At 36.4% G+C, this 6797-nt stretch overlaps 1 long non-coding RNA gene across 1 annotated transcript; it reads left to right on the plus strand.

The window, feature by feature from the left end:
• The first annotated feature begins 423 nt into the window (after nt 1–423).
• On the plus strand, nt 424–3946 carry LOC146690713 (uncharacterized). Its single transcript, XR_014915463.1, has 4 exons — nt 424–1537; nt 1620–1707; nt 3418–3484; nt 3605–3946. It is a non-coding gene; the product is annotated as an uncharacterized LOC146690713 (long non-coding RNA).
• The last annotated feature ends 2851 nt before the right edge of the window (nt 3947–6797 follow it).

Below are 6797 nucleotides of genomic sequence, written 5' to 3' on the forward strand. Positions count from 1 at the left end.
AATAAATTATAAAATAAACTACTAACTCTTGTATGCTAGGTCTGCACCTACATGGTTATTTTTGAAAACGCAGCTGTTTCGTCCACACGTAAACGGCGTTTCAAATCACCGAAAACTGAGATTTTTGCATTTACGTGTGGACAAGGAATACAGAGTTCGTCACGCAACGTTAAAGGTATGTGCCTTTTTTCACGTCATGCGGTGCACCACGTTATTGTTTACATGAGATGAATTGCAGAATGGCAGATAGTCAGATCTTCAGGTTTTACACGTTTACATATACAGACAAATTGTGGCAGGATCAGCCTGATGTTATTCGTATCCCACTGTAACTTTACTGTATAAAGAGCTAACATCTCCAAAATGTGAGGAGTAGTTAGTCATTACAACAAGTGTTTGTGAACTAAAAATCAAGAATGTGGGATACTGTTTGTCTGTGATTTGAACAGCCCAGCGCTGCTCCCCACGAAGGGAAAACCAAATCTGCAGGGGAGACCTACCTCGGCACTTGTGCAGGTGAAACCAAAGGGAAGATATGCTTCACCATATTTTCTAGTCTTTGGCTTAGAATGAAGTTGGTTTGGAAACATATTCAGCGATGCTTCATCTCCTGCTTTGCGTTTGTGTGGGCGCCCAGTGCTAGCAGTGTCCCCCCCTCCAGGGGGTGGGCCCCACACTTTGGGAAGGTCTGAGTTACATGATCAAGAATGCAACATGTTGTACAGCTATGAATTCTCTTGTGGGTAAAGTGTGATAAACCATGCAGATGTGGTTTTACTGCACTAGAAAATTTCTCCTTTAATCGTGTGCATCTGATATTTCCGTTTATAACATGAGTGACTAAATTTCAAGTGGGGGAATCACTTAAATTGTGACAATTTCTTGTTAACCTAATGAATGCATTATTCCCACAAAACATCTTGTTTTATTCTGCAAAAGATGAAACACACACACTCACGACTTTTGAGTCAGCAAAACAGCAGCAGACCACTTCCTTTTTGGTGGCTCCTCCTCAGATACAAATGAAGCTCAAAGTGAAGTTCAAGTCTGCTTCTGTCTCAGTCTGATGATCATGATGTTGAAATTAAACCAAGCAGCACTGCTCTTCACTCAGCTATTAGTGGTGTGGCATGTCTTTGCAGGTACAGAGTATATTTATGTCTTTTTATCCAGATCAAATACAAATACATTTCTAATTTTTTTTTCCTTTAAACAATAGAGTTTGTTGAAAAAGGACACAGAAATATGATGGTGTTCACAGGAGATTCTGTGACAATGACTTGCAACATATCTGAGCCAAATGCAACGCAAATCTCATGGACCAACAACAGATCTGTTTTCCACTATTCCATTGTGCTGAATCGCACCTTTTCAAATTTCTCATTTTATAAACTGAAAATAAATCACGAGTTACCTACAGAGATAATTATTTTTAGTGCTCAATCTGAGGATAAAGGACTTTATACATGTAGCATAACTGGCGCAGATGGCCTACACAGCATTACGTGGAATTTAACTGTGTCTGAGAAGCCCAAAGGTGGGTAGAACAAAAACATCTCCCAATCACTTTTAGTAAATCTTCAATAACCAATGAAAATTACATCTATGCTGCTTTACAGAATCCATTTCAAAGTATTTTCTATCCATACTGTCAACTGCAATTGGATTTCTTCTATGCGGCATCATGTTGGCTGTTTTCCTCTGCAGGTGAGTAAAACCTTTTTAACTTCATAACGGTTAAAAGAATGTAGCTCTTCTTTGTGCTGCTGTACATTTATTGTCAGCTGGGGAGACCGATTTGATCATAAAACTGACATGCCATTTTCTATTGTGTCTCCTTGGATGATTATTCTTATGTTTACCATACCATTTAGCTTTATTTTGTTTATGTCCAGGTGTTCAAATATCGAAAGAGTGCATCAAATAAGAAAAAAAAGAGGGAAATTAGCATTGATTTCTGTGGCTCATATCACAGTGAAGATTTAAATTTAATTGCATATATTAAATTGCAAGGTAATGCAAATAAAGAAAATATATGCTGCATTGCAGATTAATCCAGATTCATAAAGTCTAAATGAACTGATATCTTTCGATTCAGTTCAATAACAAAATCATTACATTAGTTTTCACAGGCCGAATGCTCACACCAGAGAATTCACTGAGCTCAGAAGGTTATTTTATTACTAAAATTAATCTTTTATTTCATAACCAGTTGAATTATTAGTTTCATTAGTTATTAGTTTACAAAATAATCAAAGGTTTGAGTAAACCTAAATGCTTTTTTTGACCATTAAAGAAAGAAAATGTAATTGCATAGTTTGGTTGGTATTTTTGTAAGTACTGCAAACTAGTTCTAAGTTTGACAGGTGTACCCAGCATGTTCATGGCTTTTTTTCTCTATAGGGTTGAAGGTGCAAAGAGGAAATGGCACTAGCATAAAAATAGTTAGATGCAGTTTTAATACACTGACTCTGAAGCCATTTTTATTTTGTGGTAACCTGCTTGTTTTCACTCTACAACCACAAAAGTACACCAATGTGGTATTTTAAGGCTTAACACTTTCATACTTAAACCTAACTACTTTTGGCCATCATATTTTAAAATACCAAAAAACAAAACAAAAAAATGCAACAAAAAAACTCTCTTGGAGTAATTTTGGTAAGTTGGTCATTCCTGGGAAACTTCACCACTGTTCCAAGTGTTCTCCATTTGCATGTAATGGCTCTCACAGTGGTTTACTGAAGTCCAAAGCCTTAGAAATGACTTTGTAACTGTTCCAGACTGAGAGACGTCAGTTATTTTGTTTATTTTTTGACAGACCAGTGTTAACCAGTGATGCTAGTATTGGTCATCGTGCAAATGTACTGTTTATAAGGGGAAACCTGCAGTCAGCTCAGACTGAAGAAGTCACTTGGATGAGTGATGAAATGTTTGTCCCAATGAAAACACTAGATCCAGAAGAACAGGATCAACTTTCTGGGATTTCCTTACCTAGATAATTGAGCATGCATCAAGACCTTTCAGAATATCACAAAATTAAGCCCTATTACTGCAGTAACCAAAATACAAAACAGACTAGAAAAACTGACAAACAGTAATCATACTGTATTTGCAACTATTTAAATCCACTGTCTTTATAGACACGCATATTTTTTTTTCCACATTTTCATGTTGGTGCGTGTAATTAAAACCATGGTTTCATACATTACATCTATAATTCATTCCTCTACTTAAATATCAAAATACAATTATAAATAATCATCCTTATCACTATTAGCAACTTTTCAAAGAGACTGGTGTCTTGTGTTTCTTATACACTGTAATAAGTACAGTGCCTTTACTAACCAGCTCTCATAGAATAAAGTACTGAAGCACCTGCTGGACAGCATTAATAAGGTCACTGCTTTTTCTCAACAGAAAATTTATGATGAGGACACTGAATCAGGATCCAGTCGAGGATCAGTTTCCTCCTCAGTCAGAAGAGGTCATAAGATCTTTATTATCTTTAGCATTCTTACATCTCTGCCTTAATTCCTATCTTAAAATCTCCCCTAATATTTATTTGTATTTTTTGTCTTTGTATGTGGGTCTCTCTTAACCACAGGGTACCACTGCTCATTTGAAAAATAACACATGGAGGAGTCAATATACAGAGTTGCAGAATTCAATCTATGGTCACTTCTAAGCTGACGAGACATCCAGATACACAGTTACACCGAGACTTGGACATTTTTCTGTTTCAAAGCAGGAACTGCAAGGGAACACAATCAGAGGGAGGACATCGCTACTGTAGCCTCTTCAGCTCAAGGGCACATCTCTGGCTTCGAGCATGGCAGTTTCAATCATTCACATCCCTGTTTTTAGAAGAAGCAGGCAATGAGAAGAAAGTTTGCATTATCCCATACGGAAAAGAAATAGTAAAAACTTATATGATTTACTCATGAAAGTGGCCACTTTCATGAGTAATCACATATAAGGCTTACATGATTTACTCATGAAAGTGGCCACTTTCATGAGTAATCACATATAAGGCTTACATGATTTACTCATGAAAGTGGCCACTTTCATGAGTAATCACATATAAGGCTTACATGATTTACTCATGAAAGTGGCCACTTTCTCATTACTTTCATACATTGTTTTAGTAAGTATCCAAAACATACAAGTTTCATTATATAATTTTTCAAGGGATCTTATATCTGTTTTCACACTTATATGCTTTTCATACAAGTTTCACACAAGACAGATACAAACTTTATAAGATTTATATATATCTTTTCCATATGGGATGGGAAGAGGGACAAACATGTTGTTTCAGGGTCAGGATGAAATGCAACGCCCAGTATTAGATAAAATACAGAGTCTCTGAAACTGTAAATCAGACTTAGTGGAGTGGAGCCAAAGTATAGAACTATTACGGGCGACCGTGGCTCAGGGAGTTGGGAATCTGTAACCGGAAGGTCGCCGGTTCGATCCCTGGGCTCTCTGTCCTGGTCGTTGTGTCCCTGGGCAAGACACTTTACCCTACTTGCCTACTGGTGTTGGCCAGAGGGGCCGATGGCGCGATATGGCAGCCTCGCTTCTGTCAGTACACAGCTACAACTGTAGCTTGCCTCCACCAGTGTATGAATGTGAGAGTGAATGAATAGTGGTATTGTAAAGCGCTTTGGGTGCCTTGAAAAGCGCTATATAAATCCAATCCATTATATGGAGCAGGAAATTAGCAATAGTAGGTGCCTTTACCACTTGCTTGAATTTGACTGAATGTTTTTTTTTGTTTATTTTGTTTTTTGTTTGGCTGCACTATGACGTCAAACAAAGTTATTGCCATTTCAAGAAAGTATTCTTAAATCAATGGTTTACCTGGAGCTTTGTCCACTAAGGTTTTGTGAGGGAATATCACAGAATGGATAATTCCGATTAGGTTAGCTTTTAAATGTGTATAAAATCAGATGGTTATAATTTCTTGATTAATGCTACAGTCCTCCAAGACTTCATTACATCCCATCAGGGTATTCATGTTATCTAGTCAGCTTTTATTTAGATCATGTTATTGAAGTACGGATTGCTTGGAATTGTTTTAAAATGTCTTGTAATTTAAAGTGAGACCTAAACTCATTAACACAAACCACTGACCCATCTGGCCATATGACATTCATTTTGTCACAAGACCCTGTTAGTACCATATATAGTATACTGCAGTATAAACAACAGTGAAGATATGCCACATCTTGTGGCCCTATCCCAGTTGTTCTAAAATACGTTGCTACCATCAAATTCAAAATGAGTTTTTTTAAATGAAAAAGTAAAATATTCATTTAAACACTCCTGCATTTTTAATTTTCTACTGTCAATAAAATCTGAGTTTATGAGATGTGGAAATTTTTGCATCCTGTTTTTATTTACAATTTAAATAGCATCCCATCAGAACTTAGTTTGTAGAACAAAGTTTAGTGTCATTCATAAAACATGTGAAATAAAGCGCTGGTCACAGTTTTACTTTTGCAGAAAAAGCCAGACCAGGTGCCTGAACAAGGACCTTTACAAAAACAGCTTGGAGGAAAGGTTAGAATAACGTTGTATTTTCATTTCTCACAGTGTTTTCAGTCATGCATTCACCTTTTTCATAGCTTCCATAGTTTTTTCTGTAATTCTTGCAATGAAAAAACAGTGTTACTAATTTCTCTTAAACCTAACTGGACCATTGTGTGTGACCATAACATTATGTGTAAAAGTTATGTTATTATTATTATTATTAATTATTATTATTGCTTTCTGTTTCTTTTTCTAAGGACTTGGGACATGTACCAAAAGTTCTTGTATGATTGTAGTTTACTACTACTACTACTGATAATAATATGACAATATATTTTCTGCACTGGCATCAGATTCCTTGTCCTGATCACGAGGAGTTTCACCTACATGGCCGCTATAACAGTTTTTGCCTAACTCGGGTTCCATTCACATTATATTGTGCATCTTCCAGTGACGAGTCCAGAGGAGAGCTGCCTCCATCCTCAAAGACCCCACACACACCCGACTGATCACACTGCTGCCCTCAGGACGAAGGTTTAGAAGTGTGAAATCCAGAACATCTCGACTCAACAACTCCTTCTTCCCCACTGCTATCAGACTCTTGAACAGCTGACCTATTTTAACAGTAACAATGATTTTTGCACATCAGGTCATCTCACTCACTTCTGTTGTGTTTTGTACGTGTTTTGGATTTTTTTACGTGTTTCTGAGTTTTTACGTGCGTCTGAGTTTTTAGTGTTTTGGAGTTTGTACATGCTTCGGGGTTTGTACGTGCTTTGGAGTTTTTACGTGTTTTGAAGTTTGTATGTGCTTTGTCTCTAGGGGCCACTTGTAAATATACTTTTATTTATTCACTCCACATAAAATGTAACCATTAAAATATAAACACTTAAGCTAGACAGATAGTGGACAAAACCATTCAGACAAAATTAGTTTATTTCATAATAACCATTCAGACATTTTACAATGCAAATCACCAAAACTGTGTCTAGTTCTTAATTCATCCATTTCAATCTTATCTAATAAATAGGTACAATCTAAAAGAAAATTAAATACCAAAAACAAAATATTCTCGCACACAATCTTCCTCATAAATCCCAAACCAGATGTTGAGGTTATTTCTCAGACTGGTAGAACCAAAACTTAAATTAAATCTTGTCTTTTGCACAACCTTTACACCAAACACCAGGAACATTAAAGAAATAATTTTAAAACATTGGCATATCCTTCAAAGTGATCCAAACTTACCAGGGATTTTTAAA

This window comes from Copadichromis virginalis, linkage group LG16 (genome assembly GCF_057382275.1).
Source record: "Copadichromis virginalis isolate Kocher_CV1m ecotype Utaka linkage group LG16, C_Virginalis_male_GT1.1, whole genome shotgun sequence".
Classification (NCBI taxonomy): Eukaryota; Metazoa; Chordata; class Actinopteri; order Cichliformes; family Cichlidae; genus Copadichromis; species Copadichromis virginalis.